A 22,976-nucleotide genomic window follows, 5' to 3' on the forward strand; every position below is an offset into this window, starting at 1 on the left:
TCTGAAAGGATAATTCGAAAAAATACCATATTGAGAATATATAGTGGCAAACTACTTTCTTCACTTACATTCTAACAAAAATTATCTTCATACAACCCCTTGAATTTTGAAGATAAATAAGAATAAGCATAATACACTTTTACCATCATGTTCAAGTCTATGACTCATACATGCACAATGTATCTCACCAAGTTGTAGCATATGAGGTTGACATTCTCCAATATAAATGCTTTACACCCCTTCAATCATTATCTCCCTTACAAATTTCCTTGGACTCAAATGTGGTTTTAATACACATATTTACATTGCTCCCAAAACTCAATAAATATTTATAACACTATGACTACTACAAATAAGAAAATAACCCAGCTTTCAATTTTCAAAGTTGTAACCACTGTCAGCATAAAATGTTACTTTATTGTGCATACCTTGGATTAAAAACCAGAGCCTCTCTATAGATCAACACTTTCATCTGATCCTGTGTTAAGGTGTGGTACTTAAAATCAAAGCTGAATGACATGGCACAAGTGGGTTCATCATTGATATCATGTAGATTTAACATGTATGGATGGGAAAGTGCCTCTTCCACTGTTTCAAAACTAACAAACATATTTGTTTAACCATTTGGACCTAGAAAATCAATTGTGCTCCCATCCAAAAGAACAAACAACTTTCAATGCCATAGAAAATAATAGCAACTAAATTTTTTCTACAAAGGATATCAAAAGGAGATATTCATCTAATTCTGTTAGAATTGGATCTACATTACGAGTGCTAGGAAACTTTTCTCATGTGCTAGCTTTTGGCCTCGATTTAAATGGTATAATTTAAATGGGTGTTTTCTTAGAGACAGAACTGCTAAAATTTGCCTGGATTTAAATCGGTAGAACTTAAATCTATACAATAGGGCCTTCTTGAGTGTACATATTTTTTTCTTCTTATTTTAAGGTTGCAGCCATGCCAAAGACAAAAATGGTGTTGTAAAACATAATATCTGATTTCGAGTGCAAAGGAGAAAAAACAATTGTAGATAAATCAGACAATTAAAAGTTGAAAATCCAAAACAGACGAGATTGGGGAAGAAAGCAGGAATTTATTTTATTCATATCAGTACACAATAGCCAAAGGTCCAAGTTCATCACTTATGAGAAAGGAGAATTTGACAAAATACCATATTGACAATATATAGTGGCAAACTGCCATACTTAAATTTTCTTCACTTATATTCTAACAAAAATTATCTTCATACAACCCCTTGAAGTTTGAGGATAAAGAAGAATACAACATAATACAGTTTTATCGTAGTGTTCAGGTCTGTGACTCATACATGCATAATGCATCTCACCAAGTTGCAACATATCATGTTGACATACTCCAATATAAATGATTTACACCCCTTCAATCATTATCTCCCTTACAACTTGCCCTGGACTCTAATGTGATTTTAATACACATATTTACATTTCTCCCTAAACTCAATAAATATTTATAACATTATGACTACTACAAACAAGAACATAGCCTAGCTTTCAATTTTCAAAGTTGTAACCATTGTCAGCACAAAATGTTACTTTATTGTGCATCCCAAGGATTAAAAACCATAGTCTCTCCATAGATCAACTCTTTGATCTGATTGTCTTTTAAGGTGTGCTACTCAAAATCAAAGCTGAATGGTATGGCACAAATGAGTTCATCATTGATATCATGTAGATTTTCCAGGCATGGATGGGAAGTGCCTCTTCCACTGTTCCAAAACCAAAAAACATATTTATCTAACCAATTGGACCTATAAAATCAATTGTACTCCCATCCAAAAGAAAAAACAACTTTCATTGTCATAAAAAAAAGAAAGTAGCTAAGAATTTTCTGCAAAGGATATCAAAATACGATATACATCTATTTTTGTCAGAATTGGATCTGCATTACCATGTGCTAGGAAACTTTTACCAGTTGCCTAGATTTAAATGGGTAGAACTTAAATCTATATAATAGGGCCTTCTTGAGTGGACGATTTTTTCTTCTTATTTTAAAGTCACAAGCAAGACAAACACCAAATTGGTGTATAATACCCCTTTGTTTGTGGGACAAGGAACAAAAATTGATCTCGATACTAGATGTCAAATATTGTGATATAAACAACTATAATCCAAAAAGGATTACTCCAACTTATACAAGGATGAATTAAAAAGTTCTTCTTTAGCAAACAAATAAAGTAATGACTAGTCAATGAGAAAAAGAGGTAATGTTGTGCACCTGTGATCCTCTGATTTGGATCAAATGTCAGCATTCTTTCACAAAGATAAATTGATAATGCATGAACATGAGGGAATTTTTGAGTAAATGACTGCCTTGGATACTGTGACAGTTGCCCAATAAATCTTCTTAGCATTATCACTTTGAACAAATCCAAGGTCAACCTCAGTTGGAGTTCGAATCAACTACAAAGGCATTAAATGATTTGTCATCACACTGGCATTATATTTAAATTATAAACACAACTTCAACCATTCAACCAAAATTGTAAAATGTCTTTATGTCCTTTAACCAGAGACAAGATATGAACTAGAGGCGTGCTCAAACTTCAATAGTCTTAAAATTATACAACCATTATACATGGCAAGCCAGAGTAGGAAAATATTATAATCTACGGCCTTTACCTATATCAATAAACACAACTGATGCACATGATCCCTTCCAGTGAAGAAGGGTTGTATGTTCATCAATTCTATGAAAATACAACCTACTAACCAGACATCAATGGCTACACTATAATCTGATGAATTTAAGAGCAATTCTGGAGCTTGATACCATCTAGTAACCACATATTCAATCATGAAATCAGTTTCACAAGTAATTTGAGCCAGACCAAAATCACATATCTTTAGGTCACAATTTGCATTCAGTAGAAGATTGTTGGGCTTCAAGTCCCTATGAAGGACATTTGCAGAATGTATATATTTCAATCCTCACAAAATCTGATACAGAAAGTGCTGTAATAAGCAATCCACGTACAAACATTAGCCTATAACAAATAGTAGTCGAACGACCTCATTCATATAAACTATGGCACAAAAATGCATACTAGAATGTAATACCAAGAAACAACAATTCCTGCCTTTTTTCAAGCATCAACTTCTAAGGATGTTTCTGAATGAAACCCTACTCTACAAGTGGTGGGAGGTCAAACTCATGCACTTGATAGGAAACTTATCAATCATTATAAGCTTGTATTTCAATACTACATGATAGACAAAGAAAGAAGGGTTGTCATGGAAACTTGTATTGATGTAGTTCCCTAGAAGCTGTTTGAGACTCTAACCTCCATGAGAAATCAAACATAAGCAACCATAATCCACAAAGGATTAGTCGAAATTATAAGAGGATGAATTAAAAAGTTCTACTTTAGCAAACCAATAAAGAAATGACCAGTCAACGAGAAAAAGAGGTAATGTTGTGCACCTGTGATCGTCTGATTTGGATCAAATGTCAGCATTCTTTCACAAAGATGAATTTCTAATGCATGCACATGAGGGAATTTTTGAGTAAATTACTGCCTTGGATACTATGGAAAATTCCAAATAAATATTCTAGCATTATCACTCTGAACAAATCCAAGGTCAGCCTCAATTGGCGTGCCAATTAACTGCAAAGACAATAAATTCTTTTTCACCACACTGGCATTATATTTAAATTATAGCCATATCTTCAACCATTCAACTAAAACTATAAAATGCCTCTGTGTCCTTTAACCATAGACAAGAAATGAACAAGAAGTGTGGCTCAAACATCTATAGGCTTAAAAGCATAAAACCATTATACAGGGCAAGCCGCAATAGGAAAAATATTACAAGTTATGGCCTTTACCTTTCGAATTATTGACCGAAGAATCCACAATATGAACATTTTTATACCAACGTTTCAAATCCCAAATGGGATCCATCATCAGGGCTAAGAATGATGATAAAAGAAGAGCAATCAAGACAGAATAAATACTTATGAGGGAAAATTTTTAGGAACACACTGTCGGCTAGAATCTTAAATTAATTTTAATTTTAATTTTATTTTTACTTTTTATTTTTATTATTATTTTTATAATTACTTTTATTTTAATTAAAATTTTTGAGGAGATAATATCAGGTATTAGAAATAGATTTAGTTTAAAAGATTGAACTAAATTTTTTTATTTAATTAATTTAATTTCTATATAAATTAATTTAATATATTAAATTAATTCATATTAACAATTATAAATATTTATAATTGATTAATATGATAATTAATATATTAATTAATAGTTATATAGAAAATATTATAACATTAAAATGTTAATTAATATGATAAATAGTTAATACTAGAATATAAAGGGATAAAAAAATTTAAACACAATTGATGCACATGAACCCTTCCAAGGAATAAGGGTTGTCTATTCATCAATTCCATGAAAATATAACCTATTGACCAGACATCAATCACTACAGTATAATCTTATGAATTAGGAGCAATTATGGAGCTCTATACCATCTAGTAACCACATATTCAATCATGAAATCGGTTTCATAAGTAATCTGAGCCAGACCAAAATCACATATCTTCATATCACAATTTTCATTCAGTAGAAGATTGTTGGGCTTCAAGTCACTATGGACATTTGTAGAGTGTATATATTTCAATCCTCGCAAATTTGATACAAAAAGTACTACAATAGACAATCCATGTACAAACATTAGCCTCTAACAAACAATATTTGAAGGACCCCATTCATATAAACTATGGCACAAAAATGCATACTAGAACGTAATACCAAGAAACAACAATTCATGCCTTTTTTCAAGCATCAACTTCTAAGGATGTTTCTAAACAAAACCCCACTTTTCAGGTCGTGGGAGGCCAAATTCATGCACTTGATAGGAAACTTATCAATCATTATAATCTTATATTTCAATACTATAGGACAGATGAAGAAAGAAGGGTTGCCATGAAACTTGTATTGATGTAGTGCCCTAGAAGATGTCTGAGCCTTTAACCTCCATGAGAAATCAATCATAAACAACCATAATCCACAAAGGATTAGTCCAACTTATACAAGGATGAGTTAAAAAGTTCTTCTTTAGAAAAACAATAAAGAAATGACCAGTCAACGAGAAAAAGAGGTAATGTTGTGCACCTTTGATCCTTTGATGTGGATCAAATGTCAACATTCTTTCACAAAGATAAATTACGAATGCATGCACATGAGGGAATTTTTGAGTAAAAGACTTCCTTGTATATTGTGGCAGTTGTCGAATAAATCATCTAGCATTATCACTCTGAACAAATCTAAGGTCAGCCTCAGTTGTCGTGCCAATCAACTGCAAAGACAAAAAATTCTTTCTCACTGCACTAGAATTATATTTAAATTATCACCATATCTTCAACCATTCAACCAAAACTGTAAAATGTCTCTATTTCCTTTAACCAGAGACAAGATATGAAAAAGAAGCGTGGCTCAAACTTCAATAGGCTTAAAATCATACAACCATTATACAGTGCAAGTCACAGTAGGAAAATATTACAAGTTATATCCTTTACCTCTATCAATAAACACAATTGATGCACATGATCCCTTCCAGGGAATAAGGGTTGTCTGTTCATAAATTCCATGAAAATACAACCTATTGACCAGACATCAATGGCTACACTATAACCTAATGTATTCAAAAACAATTATGGAGCTCTATATCATCTGGTAACCACATATTTGGTCATGAAATAGGTTTTAGAAGTAATCTGAGCCAGACCAAAATCACACATCTTCAGATCAAAATTTTCATTCAGTGGAAGATTGATGGGCTTCAAGTCCCTATGAAAGACATTTGCAGAGTGTATATATTTCAATCCTCGCAAAATCTGATACAAAAAGTACTACAACAAACAATCCACATACAAACATTAGCCTCTAACAAATAATATTTGAAGGACCTCATTCATATAAACAATGGCACACAAACACCTACTAGAATGTAATACCAAGAAATAACAATTCCTGCCTTTCTTCAAGCATCAACTTCTAAGGATGTTTCTGAACAAAACCCCACTTTGCAGGTGGTGGGAGGTCAAACTCATGCACTTGATAGGAAACTTATCAATCATTATAAGCTTTTATTTTAATATTACATGATAGATGAGGAAATAAGGGTTGCCATGGAAACTTGTATTGATGTAGTTCCCTAGAAGTTGTTTGAGTCTCTAACCTCCACGAGAAATCAACATTTATCTTTAAATAAGTTGCATGTTAATTTTCTTGAGATGGCCAATGACAATGATAGGTCCCCAAGATTGGACAATTTCCCTTGTGAGTTGTGTAAAGCCTAGGTGTTATGTTTTCTATGTGAAAAGGGAAAATGGGGAGCCGAGATGAGATGAGTGCAAGAAAATGCCAGCTAAATGAATGGAATACCATGGTGGAGGTGTTGTATGAATACTATGGTTGAAGTGTCGAATGAGACATTTCCTACACACGAACCCTATCTGGCAGCGACAAGAAGGAAACTTGCAAAACAAGAGGACCAATCATATACAAGGCAAGAAGTCTGGTCCAAAGTGCATCAACTATAGGACCATCAAGCTCATAAAAGGTATTAAGAATTGCAAATTGAGCTTCCATGGTGGCATGTGCTTCACTTCTGAGAAACTGAAACATGTAATTGGAGGAGTCTCTGAGTTGTAATCATTTGGGAAGATCTTTTACACGCAATTGGGGCATTCCAGGAATGCAGGGGATTATTTGATCCATTTAACCATTTGTGAAGCAACTCTCATCTGCAGTAGAAAATAATATGATATAGATTAAGCTCTCTCTTCATAATCTAGAGGGGGTTAGAAATTAGAACCCAAAATCAATGCAGTGAAAAAACAATGCAGGTGGTAGGAGGTGAAACTCATGCACTTGGTAGGAAACTTATCAATCATTATAAGCTTGTATTTCAATACTATAGGATAGATGAAGAAATAATGGTTGCCATGGAAACTTATATTGATGTAGTTCCCTAGAAGTTTTCTGAGTGTCTAACCTCCATGAGAAATCAACCTTTAACTTTAAATGATTTTCATGCTAATTTTCTTGAGATGGCCAATGACAATGACAAGTCCCCAAGATTGGACAATTTCCCTTGTGAGTTGTATAAAACTTGTGTGTTCTGTTTTGTATGCAAAAAGTGAAAATGGGGAACCAAGATGAGATGAATGAAAGAAATTGCAAGCTAAATGAATGGAATACCATGGTGGAGGTGTCGTATGAACACCATGGTGGAGGTTTCGTATGAATACCATGGTGGAGGTGTCGAAAGAGACATTTCCTTATTCTAGTAATTAATTTTGCATTTTCATTTCCAGTATATCACTTTTTCCATTCATGCTCACCCATATTCTTCCATCATGGGTTGGAAATGCTCCTTGTAAAACATAATATTTGATTTCCAATGCAATGGAGAAAAAAATATTGTAGATAAATTAGACAATCAAAAGCTAAAAATACAAAACCGCCGAGATTGGGGAAGAAAGCAGGAATTTATTTTATTCATATCAGTACATAATAGCGAGAGGTCCAATTTCATCACTTATCTAAAAGGAGAATTTGACAAAATACCATATTGATCATATAGAGTGGCAAACTGCCAGACTCAAATTTTCTTCGATTACATTCTAACAAAAATTATCTCCATGCAATCCCTTGAAGTTTGAAGATAAATAAAAATAAGCATAACACAATTTTTCCGCTGTGTTCAGGTCTGTGATGCATACATGCGCAATGCATCTCACCAAGTTGTAGCATATGAGGTTGTCCAATATAAATGCTTTACACCCCTTCATGTTATAGATATTTTTGGGCCCTACAACCCCAAGCATAAATATCCATAAACTAAGGGCTCCTAAGTCCCTAAAAGTGTTGTTCCAACCCCTAAAGGAACAAGGTCATCTGATTACAGCTTCTCCCAGAAGTTCTCCATGAAAAACTTCTCATAATGGGTCAAAACATGATCAGTGCACTTGCTCCATGGCTAAGCTGCGCTGAAGCTCACCTACGTACACTATGGGGGTGCGTTGCAGTGCAAAAAGCCCTTCTATGGGGTGCGCTGAGCGAGAAGAGACAAATGGCAGTGTCATTCTGCAAGGTGGAAAAGCATGGAATCTTCCATAACTTTCTCCTGTGACACTTGCCTCTCTAAATTTGACCAAGGATGAGTAAGAGATCATCGGTCTCCAAGTGGAATCAAGAACTATCAGAGGGAGGACACTAATCAAAACACAAGCTGACTCATCCCCCTTACAGGTATCTATATATGGATCCCTCATCCCAGAGATCTGGAGGCTGGAATTTTGCATCTTGTAAGGAATTGCTATTAGTTTCTTGAGGAAATATCAGTGTATGTTGGGTGATCTAAGCTTTGTATGAGGTGAAAAGAGGGCTTTTCTTGTCAAGAGGATGATGCTGGGTCGGAACAGCTGGTTGTAACTCTCTTGACTCTACTTTGATTATCAATAAAGCTATTCTTGTTTTCTTCCATACTCTTGTGTAATTTATGTTTCATGCATTTGTATGGTTAATCTACATCTGACCCTAGATTATTTATGATAATAGATCCATGTTCTTGTATAGTTTTGTGCTGCTGTGATCTTGCAGGTACTCCGTGAAGCTGGGTGTACGAGAAGGCGAGCAGTGAAAGACTATCAGAAGAGAGAAGAACCGAACAAGGAGTCAAGCGAAAGACAGAGGTTGGTCTCCTTATTCTTCTTTCATCTATCTATCGTAAAAGAAACGAAAGTAGACTTTACTTTGTTTGTTTCTAAGGCAGCTACCACACCTTAGTGGGATAGAGCAGTTCTATATAGACACTTTTCCCTGTAACAAAATGGCGACTCCACTGGGGAGCGAATAGATTGTTTGTTCATTTACATTTGTTTACTTTATAAACATACAGACGGAGCCTGAAGCTAAGCCAGCTAGCCTTCGAACTGCATTCGTTTTACGAATGCAAAGTAGATCAACGCTGCTTCAGTCAATCTCCGGGTTTGTTTATAACTTGAACATTTGATCTACAAGCTCTCTACTTGCCCTTTGTGGTGGCCTTAGTAACCTCATTTAGATCTACCCCTGATTGTTAAGTTACTGATCATCATTTTCACGGCCAAAAACCCTGAACTGAACTGCAAATTGTGACCCGGAACCTATTCAAAGTCTCGTCTCTGGACCAGCGCACCCTCTGTTCTGAGAAACTGCATTTCAGCGCACTTCCCGAGTGAGGAACCTGCGCTGCAATCCAGTTTCCCTGTGTTACAGGTGCGCTGATCAGATTGAACTTTGCCACTGAATGTTGGTTTCTGGATTCACTCCTTTCAGTTCTATTCTTGAATTTTGCAGCCTATGATCAGTAAACCTCTGTTTGAAACCCTTTTCCTTGCTGATATTCCGCCTCTAATGTGCAAAGAACTGTCAGTGTTTTAAGTGTATTTTTAGTCATTTTCAGTTCTCATTTGTAAAAAGTAACATAATCGAGCTGTCGTCATTTGATTTGAAAGTGTCGTAACTGTCGTTTTCAGCCATAGACAGCAATCCTCCTGTTTGGTAGTCGATTATATGATTTACTATTGCATATGATTTGAATTGGTGTAATTTTTAAAGTGTCGAAAAGCAATATTTCATTTCAAAATCGTTGAGTGTCTCTTTTACCCTCACTTCTTTTTGGAAAGAAAGTTGTTAAATTACAGTCGCTTTAAAAGTAATTCAAATTTGCACATTAAACTTTCTTTTTATCATCTACATATTAAGAAAGTCGAAAAAATACATGCATGTGCATTTGCATTTAGACAGTTTGATTGGTTTGATTTAGGAAAAGTGCATATAGTGTGTGCTCTTTGCTCTTTGTTGAAAGAAATTTGTCTATCTTTCCTTAGTAGCTAGGATTTTCATGGCATAAAGAAGATAAAACGTTTGTTTATCATCTTAGATTGCATTTTAGGAATTGTATCTATACATCACGCGGTGAACCCAAAAGGAAAATTTCATAAACAAGATCAACTATAAAATAAATTGAATGAATCTAACAACGCTTTGGAACCTAACGCAACATCTAGAGGTCTAGGATAGAGACATGTTCCGGCGTCGTAAAACGTGGTAACTATCGCTTTCACTGTTGGTTGGGTGATTCCTCCACTTTGAGACGACAAGTGCCAATACAGACTTGTGCTCCCACGTACCGTCGAGTATATTTTGGGAGACCACTATAGGCTTTATCCTTTATCCATAGGAAGCTGTGTCTGCCGCCCTATCGATCGCAATGCACCGAACACAGCATTCAGGAAGATTGACTGCCGTACCGTAAAAAGTATTCTGCAGTTTTGTGATTGGTTTGGTAAACCCTCTACCTAGATCTCCAGAGCAGTCCCTTTCGTTCCTTTTCAGACTCTTTAACAGAAAAGGTCCATCTAAGCACTTGTCACTTCAGGCTCATTAAAAATCGAACGAGACTAGAGTCATATTTTGTTTTTTCTCGACTCTTTAAAAGTGAAAAAACAAGTTGTGTCAAAGCGTCTAAAATTCATTTAATTCGGAAATATACTTCCCCTTTGATTTTTTAGTTGATTGAGTAATCCGCAATCATGGAAGAAAGTCAATTGAAACCCCGTCGTTCGCGGAGGCTTACGAGTCAACCGTCTTTGTCCCCAGAATCGAAACTATTGCGGACAAAATGAACTCGTTTAACTGGTTCCAAATCTCCTGGTAAAGTTAGAACAAGTGTTCCAACGACATCAGAGACACCGGTTACTCCAAACATTTCTGGTATCCCTGCCTTTACAGAAGAAGTTCAGCAGCCACCGAGGGATAGTAGCACTGATCCTAGTTTGAGGGTAAACACTTGTGTTACTGAACCAATTTCATCTGTAACCGGTTCAGAGAGTGTTGTTCCCCGAACATCTGTCGCTGCGGATTCCATACCTTCTTCGGCACCAGAAATATTTTACGGACCTGACGGTCTACCTCTTCCACCTGGTTTGATTGCTATAGAAGAGATAGTAGAGGATCCTCCATCTAGTACTCCATCGCAATTTGGAGTCGGGATCACTTTGTATCCTTCTTCATTGGAAATTAGTCTACCACCATCGGAAGCTCCTGTAGAATCACTAGGTAATCTTCTGGATAGACTAGAAATGTCTGAACAACCGTCGACATCTAGGACTGTGTCATCAGATACAGCGACGGCAGAACTCCCTATTGTTACTCCAACCATGTTCGCCGGCATACCATCTGTCCCAACTAGCTCTCAATTGCTAGAGGAAGCCCAGTCAAGGGTTGTTTCGGCAGTATGGTCTGTTCCTGTTTGTTCATCCGGAGTAGTATCCAGAAACTCTTATGTTGGATCTCAACAAATTGATCTTTCAAGATGTCAATTTGGGCAGTCCGCTCCTCAAGGGAAAATCATTCCTTTGAGTACCGGGTTACCACCGTATGGGGGGCAGTATGCCCTTTCATTATCTCCTCCAGGAGGACAACCATACGGGAGTTCACAACAAAATCTAGGTTATGCTGGAATTACATCTAGCGGTTGGGTACCGACACTACCTCAACAACCAAGCGTTGTATATTCGATGCAACAATGTTTACCTATGTCAAACATACCAACTACACTGGCTATTGTGACGGTGTCACAAGTACAAACACTGCCTGTTGTATGCCAACCTCAATCTCAGGTTGTAATGCAACAACCGTTTGACCCTGCGACTCAACCACAATCGCCGACTGGTGGAATGACACAGGCCAGAATGGGTACAATTACCCCTCACCTTGGTCAAACGGTTAGTATCGGACAACAGCACATGGTATCACAACCATGGCTGGTGCAATACCAACAACCGCAATTCCAACAAGTATACCAAGGATCTGAGCAACAAATCTTTGCAAATAGTGGGCAACCGTATATTCAAAACGGTCAAAACCAACCATTTTATAGTGGTTATGCCCACCAACCTTACCAGAGTTACCAGCATCAAATGCATTATGCCGGTATGCAAAGACCAACTGCTCAGGCGATTCCATCTTATCCTGGGTATGCTTCGCCTAACCTAAATCAACAGTTACCATTCGTGGCAACTTTAGAGTTACCAGATCTAAACCGGCTAACAAATGATCCAATCGCTTACGCCCCTTGGTGGCTCGCGATTCCGCATAAACTTCCATCAGATATTCCTAAATTTAATGGAAATCCGGGTGAAGATCCGTTGAATCATGTGATGACCTTTCATCTATGGTTTTCATCAAACACTCTAAACGATGATTCGATTAGGCTTCGCCTCTTTCAAAGGAATTTAACTGGTCCGGCAGCAAAATGGTATATCGAATTGCCCAGAGCTTCGTTCGACAACTTCAGTACCCTAGCCACAACCTTTTTAACCCATTTTCAGTTACCAATAAGGTACGAAACAGGAACAGAACTCCTTACCAATTTCAAACAAACAACGGCCACTCACATATCTGATCATATTCATGAGTGGCAACGTCGTCGTAGAATGGTAAAAACATATGTTCCTGATCAGCTTTTAGCTGAATGGTTTATTAAGTCTTTGTTACCTTCTATTACAGAAGATGTGGCAAAAGGGGGAGTCGTCACAGAAGAGCAGGTTATTGCTCGTGCACAATATCTAGACTTGATTTATACTCAGTCTGGCACGCTCTACGATAAAATACCTGATGCGCCTAGACCGGAATTTTCTGTTCCTCCACCTCCTAAATCGAACAATGACTCTCATGCTGGCGATGGCGTGATTGGCACAACAGACACGAAATCGACAAGGGCTACATCCAAAAAGGCCCGTAATAATTCCAGTCAAAATGAAAATGAAGAACTTCTTGCCTCGGAAGTAAATGTCGTCTCGTCAGACAAAGGCAAAGAAACCAAGTGACCAGGGGGCAAGAAGAAAAACCAAGGGAAGAAGAAGAAGCAGGAAGAATCATCACCTAAAAAATATTCTGCAAACCTATCTGGAAATAGGAAACAAAGATATCCATGCATAATATGTGATGAGGATCATTGGACACTAGATTGTCCACACAGAACTGAGGTTAAAAAACTCTTCAAGGGTTCAAAAAATTCTGCAGTGCCAACTGATCCGTTTTCGAATCCAGGAATAAACCTGGTTTCTAATGAAAATGCTTCCCCGTCCCAAGTGCTAATGTTGTCAATTTCGAAACATCAAAATGATGCTTTGATATCGACAAGGAACAAAGATTATGGAAATCCACAGATGTCGAACAACAAGGATAAGGATCAACCTAGTAGTTCGACAACAACTTCGACAGAAGTTGCGCCACCCATAATTCCGGAGCTGACAATAAAACCGCCAAAGGGAGTAGTACACAAATCGACATTTAATCCTCGTGCAAGGGCAGCACAGAATTATAATATAGTGGAAGATTTGGCCCAATCGCCATCTACTATGTCGACACTTGAGGTGCTACAAAATTGTCCATCCCAAAAACAGGCTTTATTATCAGCAATCGGTGGGATTGACCCAAAAGATTCTAATCTTGTGTCCTTTGATCATAAAGGATATGACCCACAGTTACCAGCTCAGCTAGCTTTCCTCATTCAAGTGAAAGCCCTCAACAAAACTGTTCATAGAACAATTATTGATGAGGGGGCATCTACATGTATTATGTCGATGAGTTGCTGGAAAACTTTAGGGTCTCCAACCTTGTCGAGATCATCGACGACATTAAAAGCATTTGATGGACAAACATATACCCCGTATGGTATTCTAAGTAACTTGCAAGTTGAACTAGGAGGAAAAACAGTAGAAATAGATGTTGAAGTGATCGATGGAAACCTCGATTACAACATCCTACTGGGAAGACCATGGATATATGCTATGGCTGCCGTTGTATCGACCTATTTTAGGAAGATTGCATTTCCTTTTCAAGGAAGTATTACAATCATCGATCAACAAACTTTCCTCCCAAATGGTTCCCAAGTTACGGGAAGCATTCCGATGATCCATGGAAGCAACCATTCGCTTCAAAATATCGGAGTAGGCCTACTAAAAGACCCTGTATTAATGGGTACTTTCGCCCTCCCGCCTCCAATCAATCCAGCGGAGACGGTGTCAGTAGGAACCTGCAATATGATTTCTTCGATTCAAAAGATCTCAGAAAACGATATGAACATGGATCATACAAGGGTATTGCCTCCAAGCCCAATAGAGATATTATAGCAATCAATGTTTCTAGCATGGAAGGCAAACCCAAAGCAACGCTCATCAAGCGTTTGGATAGATAGGTCTGAAGAATATGGCACCCCTTTAGATCCTTGGTCAAGAGTGTATAACACCGACGAAGGAATCCTTCAATCGATGGTAATTGAAGAGGGGCCATGGAAAGATTACCACCATCGTTCCCTTCTTCCAGATTGTGAAGAAGATACTCCGAATGACCTTCATCATCCTTCAGTTTTTGATTTTCTATCAAATACTGTAAACACGGTGGATTCCGAGCGAAACTTGTCCAACATTGAAGAGACTACTGCCATAAATATCTCAACCAAAACAAATATTGTAGAGAATATTTATCTTGGCAAATGTTGTTCTCCTTCAGAACTGGAAATATATAACGCTCTTTTTCGCGAATTTAGAGATGTCTTTGCTTGGTCATATGATGAAATGCCAGGCATTGACTCGAGTATCGTTGAACACGAGATAAAGATGTATCCCGATGTCAAACCAGTACGACAACGGCTCCGGCAGGTGCACCCCAAGAAAGCCGCCGCCATTAAATCTGAAGTTGAAAAACTTCTTCACGCTGGTTTCATTTACCCGGTTCCTCTAACCGATTGGGTATCGAACATTGTTCCTGTTATGAAAAAACAAGGAACAATAAGAGTGTGCATCGATTATAGGGATGTAAATCAAGCTTGTCCAAAAGACAACTATCCTACACCCTTTATCGACCAGATAATTGATGAATCCGCCGGATGTGAAATCTTTTCATTTATGGATGGATTCTCCGGGTATAATCAGATTAATATCCGCCCACAGGATCAGTCAAAGACTGCATTCATTTGTCCGTGGGGCACATTCGCATATCGAAAATTACCCTTTGGTTTAAAGAACGCAGGGGCAACGTTTCAGAGGGCAATGAATTACACCTTCCACGATATCAAAAACATTGTTCAACCATATCTCGACGACCTTCCGGCTCATTCGCGAAAGCGGACTGATCAGCCGCAGCATTTAAGAGCGATATTTCTACATTGTCGACACTACAAAATACGACTCAATCCACACAAATGTGTGTTCTGTGTCAGTTCTGGTTGTTTACTCGGCTTTGTAGTCTCAAAGGACGGGATTCGTCTCGACCCATGTAAGGTTCAGGCAATAATAAATTTTCCTCCACCTTCGAATTTGCTTCAGATTCAGAAACTACAAGGGAAAGCAAACTTTCTGAGGAGGTTCATACCAAATTACGCCGAACTTGCTAAAGGTTATACACGTCTATTGAAAAAGGAGGTGCCCTTTGATTGGGATCAGGTTGCGCAAGCTTCCTTTGATGCTTTGAAAGAAGCTCTGATGAAAGCATCATTAATGTACGCACCAGACTATCAAAAGGACTTTAACCTGTATCTAGCTGCAACAGATACAACCATAGCCATGGTTTTAGTTCAAGAAGACAACGGAATCGAACATCCTATATATTATTTAAGTAGAAACTTAAATGATACAGAAAGCAAATATTCTTATGTTGAAAAGCTAGCGTTAGCAGCAGTTCAAGCGATACAAAGATTTCGACATTACGTCCTCTTTCGAAAAACTACCATTCTGTCAGATTGCAACCCCATGACTTACATATTGTCGCGACAGTTGCTGGGGGGCAAATATTCAAAATGGATAGCAATTCTACAAGAGTTTGATCTGGAATTTGTAAAATCCAAATCAAAGAAAGCCCTTGTTTTCGCGGAATTATTATGTGATCTCCCATCATCGTCCAACGATGAAACATCCGAAGATACAATCGTGGATGAATCTTTGTTTCTGATATCTTCAAGCAATCCGTGGTATGGAGATATAATAATCTATCTCCAAACCCAAAAATATAGGCCTAATACCTCGAGATCTGAACAAAAGCGTATCAGATACCAATCCAAAGACTACATGATCGTCGGTAATACACTTTACCGTCGTGGTGTCGATACAGTTCTAAGGAGGTGCCTCACTCACGAGGAGGCCGAAAAAGTCCTGAATGATTGTCATTCAGGCGCATGTGGTGGACATCAATCAGGTTACGCAACAACACAGAAAATTTTGCGAACAGGATACTTCTGGCCAACAATGTTTAAAGATTGCATAACTGCGGTCAGAAGTTGCCATAACTGTCAAATTTTCGATAGCAAAACCAGAAAACCACCTGCATCTCTACAGCCGATAGTTGTTGTTGGGCCATTCGCCAAATGGGGCATCGATTTCATGACATGTAACCCCACCTCGACCGGGGGGCATGGGTACATAATAGTCGCAGTCGACTATTTTACCAAATGGGCCGAGGCGATGCCTACATTAAATAACACTGGTGAAACAGCTGCCCTTTTCTTTTTCAATCATGTAGTCGCCAGATTCGGTGTCCCACAGGCCATAGTCACAGATCATGGATCGCATTTTCGCAATCACATGATGGTCGAATTAGCTACCAAATTAGGGTTGTCACACGACAGCTCTTCTCCATATTATCCGCAAGCCAACGGACAAGTTGAAGCAATCAACAAAGTCCTGAAATGCATGCTGCAAAGGATGATTGGAACTCACAAAAGGAGTTGGCACCTGATCCTGTACTCAGCTTTGTGGGCATACCGAACATCAGTAAGAAACGCAACCGGGTTCACACCTTTCCAACTGGTGTATGGCCTGGAAGAAATCTTGCCGATTCAGTGTGAAATCTCGTCCCTCAAACTCGCAATCGATCTTCTCCCCGGAACTTTAGAAGAAGAGGCTCATTTCTTAGAACTAATCCGATTGGATGAAACCTATCGTGATGCCACTTTAGCTAATGAAGCCCATAAGAAACAAGTCAAAGCGCAGTTCGACAAGAATGTCAAACCCCGTGTCTTCTCAGAAGGTGATTTGGTCTTGCTTTATGACCAAGAATCCGATAAATTGGGAGTAGGTAAATTCAAGTCTTTATGGATAGGCCCATATATTGTTAAGCGAGTATTAGCAAAAGGCGCCTACGAGTTAATGGATTATGACGGTTTTCCACTGGCACAACCTCGCAACGGGTTGTACCTTAAGCGTTACTATGCATGATTGAGTATAGTAACCTATCTGCTTTTTTTATATTTTTGTTTTCACTAAAGTATTTGTTTTGGTCAAGTAATCCACTTTTACATTTTTTCAGATGTCAAACCCATTGGAGGCATGGGTTGGATATGCCGACGAAGCGAGTCGTTATTCGCAGAACCTATCTTCTGCGGCCTGGGCCATTTTTTATCCAAGCGGCGAGTTAGTAAGTTCCAGAGGGGTATGTATTGGTCGATCAATGAATAACATCGCTGAATATAGCACGTTGATAGAACTACTCTCTGATGCCATAGCGTATGGCATACGTCGACTGATTGTCAGGCTAGAATCACAACTCGTCATACTACAACTCAATGGTATCTACTCTGTCCGAAATCCAGCTATTTATCGCATGTTCCTAAGGGTCAAAATTTTGGAAAGACAATTTGATTTTATTCAATATCAACATATTTCCAGAAATTTAAACACATTAACTGACTCATTGGCAAATTATGTGTTAGATAGACATCTGCAACATTTATAAAAGAAGCATTTCATCAATATTTGCATAACACTTAACCAAAATAAAACTCCGAAAATCAAAAATAAATATATATCTGTTTATGGTTTACATATAATGTTCTGTAACCAAGACAAAATTGGTCAAACGACCCAAAACTCAAAACACTAGGGGGCACCCTAGTCTAATGATGCTCATGATAACAAGTCACTGCCTGCGCAATCATGCGTAGAAGCCTAGTCCATCGACTTGGCACGCCGGTAGTATGTCGCTGCAACATCAAAGGGAGCTCGTCAGTCCTCACATCTGGAATACCAAGGGTGAGGCCCTCGATCTGATCCTGCAATGCTGAAAGAGTCTCGGCCACATTAAGGTCGCGAAGAATAGCCCTTCCAACAGCCTCTCCTGTTGGGGTGGCAGCTGGTACTCTCGGACGCGCTACTGGCCGAACAGGACCAATATCTGCAAAAGCACATGAGTTTTGATTAAGTCTTGATAGAATAAAGCACAAGGAAATTATAAAAGACGAACAATAAACAGGAAATGGTCAAAGAATTTACCGATAGCACCCCACTGTTCACCGGCCGGCAATGCCAAATCTGGGTCACCCGGAAGTCCATACCAGCATATGGATACTCAGAATAAAACATCTCCTGACGATCAAACCACCCAAAGAAGGTATCAGAAAAAGAAATCTGAGACTGACCAGCATGTCTAGACATGTGGTCAACCCATCTCTGCATGCGTGGTTCGGTCGGTGGAGGTAAACTGAGTGCAATGTACTGCGGCTGCATCAGTGGTATCTTTTCCAAGGCAAAAGCGACCAAAATAGAACCATATCCAAAGTTCTTCAACCTTCCACTTTTCACCTTGGTCAACTGTTCTTTCATCACAGGAAGTACTGCATCGCACCAGTTGAATACTTTCGGTTCAAGACATTCCAGGGCGTACTGCATGTAGGATCGGTTAGCCACATGAAGTGATGTGCTACCAGCCATCCTACCAAAGGTGAACAGAATGGTCCTCAAGGACCTGTCAGTGACATCTCGGATGATGATCTTGCCATCTTTACTCGGCTGAGATCCCTCTCTGCAATACCGGCGAACGTAATCTCTCACGGATTCACCCCCACGGGCTGAACCTGATAAAGAGATGGGGGCACCCCACCTCGACAAGCCGGTCAAAAAATAGATGTCCTCTACGGTTAAGGGGATGGATTTGCCCCTAATCTGGAACACCTGGCTGGTGGGATCCCAAGCATCAAGCAAATACTGCAGCAAGTTGATCTGTTGTCTCATACTAGAGATACGGAAGAACTTCAGTAGGCCACAATTCCGCAGTGCATTCACGGTAACTGGATCATGTAAAGCAATCAGATCTTCTTCTTCATGCTCACGTTCTCGCCATGTAATGGTCATCTTGCTCCGATGAATCTCTGAAAACAAACAAGAGAGGAGTTAGATTTCAATTTGGAGAGAAACAGGCAGGAATTTCCACTAAAACTGTGCAGGAAGATTCTTCCCTGCGCTCAGCGCACCTAGAGTAGTGTTCTGGGTGCGTTGAATGTCAGTTGGCTAGTGTGCTGACTGACATCCAACGCACCTTTCGATACAGGAAGGGTGCGCTGGAGCCAGAACGCTTTTCTCAAACCCCAAGGGCTCAGAAAAGCAGGAAATCAAGCACAGAATGGAAAATGGAAAGGATGAAATGAAAGAGCTAAGGGTTAGCTCCTACCTGGTCCAAACGGCGCCGAAAATCGTCCACAGGATCTCCTGGAATCAGCTGATGAAAATCGAGAGGGAAAACACCTCCAAAGCTCCAACAGACCAAAGTTCAAATGAAATGGTAAAATGAGAGGTAAAGAACACTTTTAAATTGCTTTTACGTATTTCGAGTAAAGTATTAGTGTCCTAATTCATTTTCATATATTTTTCATTCCTAACTAGTCTGATGAAGCGATTGAGCATGCAGTGCAATCCTTTGAGGGAACAAAGCTATCCATGGTAAAATCTAAAAACGACCATTAATCGAGCAGTTTTAATGCGCACTTCATGCTCGTTAAAAAATAAATATAAGCGATGAGCACATGTTCCTCCAGAGTTTAAGCTCATTAAAATAAAAAATGAACCAATTTCCGGTAAATAACCATCGTGAATATAAGATTTCAACCTTTTAAAGCCTTGGGCGTGTTTGCACCATCACCTCCACTTTTGCATTGGCTGATCATTCACCTCCATTTGATTTTTTACCCATTTTGAGGAACAACTGCGAAGAGTGATTATGTTAGCCATCCTTGTAACACTGCCGTGATTGGAAAATTCCAAGCCTTACCTGGAATCAGTTGCTACCCAATTTTATCACTGGTTCCTCAAAAGACGAGTCGTCTTTAAGATCTTTTCAAAATCGACTCGTAAAATATGAAAATATTGTCGAGCTATTGGCCTCTCCAGCTCGTTAAAGTGACAGGAAGTGCTATCCCTTATTCAGATTTTAATCTTTTTGTACTTGAGGGATCATTACACAAAACGATCGAGCGCTTGTTTTGTTCAGCTCATTAAAAGGATCGAAAATCCATCCCTTCTGTATTGTTTTACACTTTTTCGGACTTAAGGGATTAGGTGACGAAAAAGGAATGTTGGAGTTTTCTTTACATCCCTTTTTCAGACTCTCTAAAATTGAAAAGGACCGAGTTATCTTTGTCGTTAAACTCGTTAAAAGCATAATAGCGACAAACTTGTCCGTGGCAGACAAGAACGAGTTTCACTATCGCTAGGCTCGGTAAAACATAGCGATGGGTTTGCCTGAAGGGAAAATTATAGAACAAGCATATGTTATCCTCCTCAAGCTTGACAAAAATAAAGAGGTACTGGTCAGCAATGACTGGGGAAAAATTGGGAAGAAAACTTGAAGAAACTTTGTCGGTAGCAAGTCGCTCTTAAACATGACACTTTCACTCCGCCTCCATGTCGGGTTGGGTTGTTTCATTCACCGGTCGCATCACCATGGTCACATCACACCATCCACATTTTTGGGTTAATGCTACCAATCCATCATGTCAGTGTCGCCGATATGTTCAAGAGAAGTCATTCAGAGAATTCACCCGGGTCTCACCCACCACAATACACTTATACTCCATTCTTTCATGACCGCCATCCTGAACCTTATATCATCAGACAGTTTTCACCTCCATAAAAATCATTTGCTCCATTCCGTGTCATTGATGTGGGATTCATTAAGGCCCTCCTATGACGGATCACTTCTTGTCGACATCAGCTCATTATCCAAGAAGTCGATCTAGGAATACCCCCCTCAGTACTTTGAAGCTTGCATGCCTTAATGGCAAGTTTCTCACTTCCGGCGAAAGGTTTACATCAATGGCCTTCGACCGAAAGATTTTGCGTGGTGTTCGATGCCAAGTCCTTTATTCACACCACGTAGATTGTACTGCAGTACCTTGAGGGTCATCATCATTATCGGTGATTCCTCTCGCGCCTGTTAACAACTTACATCATTGGCTGGTAATCAGGCGATGTCTTTCCATGTTCATCTCCAAAACATCTTTCACATGGATCGACTTGTACTTTGAGTGAAGATCGAACGAGATTGAAGACCCCGGATCTAGTTTCATCCATCCAAGCTACAATATATATTCAGGAAAATAAAAACATCAAATGTACAGCATTACGGCACAGATAATCATCCAATCAAAGGGATGATGGCTCTATTCGAATCAACAGTCTATTCTCAGACGATTGTTTGTCCTATGTACATGAAAATGAATTTATAAAGCTGAGCATGGGAATGCCCGCCTCAGCTAGATCATGAAAATGTTATGAAGATAATGTATTGTGTTGTATCTTATTACAAGTCTCCTCTCGGCTCGAAAGAACTCCGGATCCTCATTATAAAGCATTTCACCCGACATCTAAAAAGAATTAACGACCTCATGCTTTAGGGGGCAACTGTTATAGATATTTTTGGGCCCTACAACCCTGAGCATAAATATCCATAAACTAAGGGCTCCTAAGTCCCTAAAAGTGTTGTTCCAACCCCTAAAGGAACAAGGTCAACTGATTACAGCTTCTCCCAGAAGTTCTCCATGAAAAACTGCTCAGAATGGGTCAAAACAGGATCAGTGCACTTGCTCCATGGCTAAGTTGCGCTGCAGCTCACCTAAGTACACTATGGGGGTGCGTTGCAATGCAAAAATCCCTTCTATGGGGTGCGCTGAGCGAGAAGAGACAAATGGTAGCGTCATTCTGCAAGGTGGAAAAGCATGGAATCTTCCATAACTTTCTCCTGTGACACTTGCCTCTCTGAATTCGACCAAGGATGAGAAAGAGATCACCAGTCTCCAAGTGGAATCAAGAACTATCAGAGGGAGGAAACTAATCAAAACACAAGCTGACTCATCCCCCTTACAGGTATCTATATATGGATCCCTCATCCCAGAGATCCGGAGGCTGGAATTTTGCATCTTGTAAGGAATTGCTGTTAGTTTCTTGAGGAAATATCAGTGTATGTTGGGTGATCTAAGCTTTGTATGAGGTGAAAATAGGGCTTTTCTTTTCAAGAGGATGATGCTGGGTCGGAACAGCTGGTTGTAACTCTCTTGACTCTACTTTGATTATCAATAAAGCTATGCTTGTTTTCTTCCATACTCTTGTGTAATTTATGTTTCATGCATTTGTATGGTTAATCCACATCTGACCCTAGATTATTTATGATAATAGATCCATGTTCTTTCATAGTTTGGTGCTGCTGTGATCTTGCAAGTACTCCGTGAAGCTGGGTGTACGAGAAGGCAAGCAGTGAAACACTATCAGAAGAGAGAAGAACAGAACAAGGAGTCAAGCAAAAGACAGAGGTTGGTCTCCTTATTCTTCTTTCATCTATCTATCGTAAAAGAAACGAAAGTAGACTTTACTTTGTTTATTTCTAAGGCAGCTACCACACCTTAGTGGGATAGAGCAGTTCTATATAGACACTTTTCCCTGTAACACTTCAATCATTATATCCCTTACAACTTTCCCTGGACTCAAATGTGGTTTTAATACACATATTTACATTGCTCCAAAAACTCAATAAATATTTATAACACTATGACTACTACAAACAAGAAAATAACCCAGCTTTCAATTTTCAAAGTTGTAACCATTGTCAG

General features: G+C 38.9%; 1 pseudogene; it reads right to left on the minus strand.

Annotated features, from left to right (window-relative positions):
• Positions 1-415: 415 nt before the first annotated feature.
• LOC149240350 (mitogen-activated protein kinase homolog D5-like) lies at positions 416-22,970 on the minus strand (annotated as a pseudogene).
• Between the last annotated feature and the right edge of the window lie 6 nt (positions 22,971-22,976).

The sequence above is a fragment of the Pinus tabuliformis genome, chromosome 8, assembly GCF_031772625.1.
Source record: "Pinus tabuliformis cultivar Carrire ecotype Pingquan chromosome 8, CPIR1, whole genome shotgun sequence".
In the NCBI taxonomy this organism is placed as follows: Eukaryota; Viridiplantae; Streptophyta; class Pinopsida; order Pinales; family Pinaceae; genus Pinus; species Pinus tabuliformis.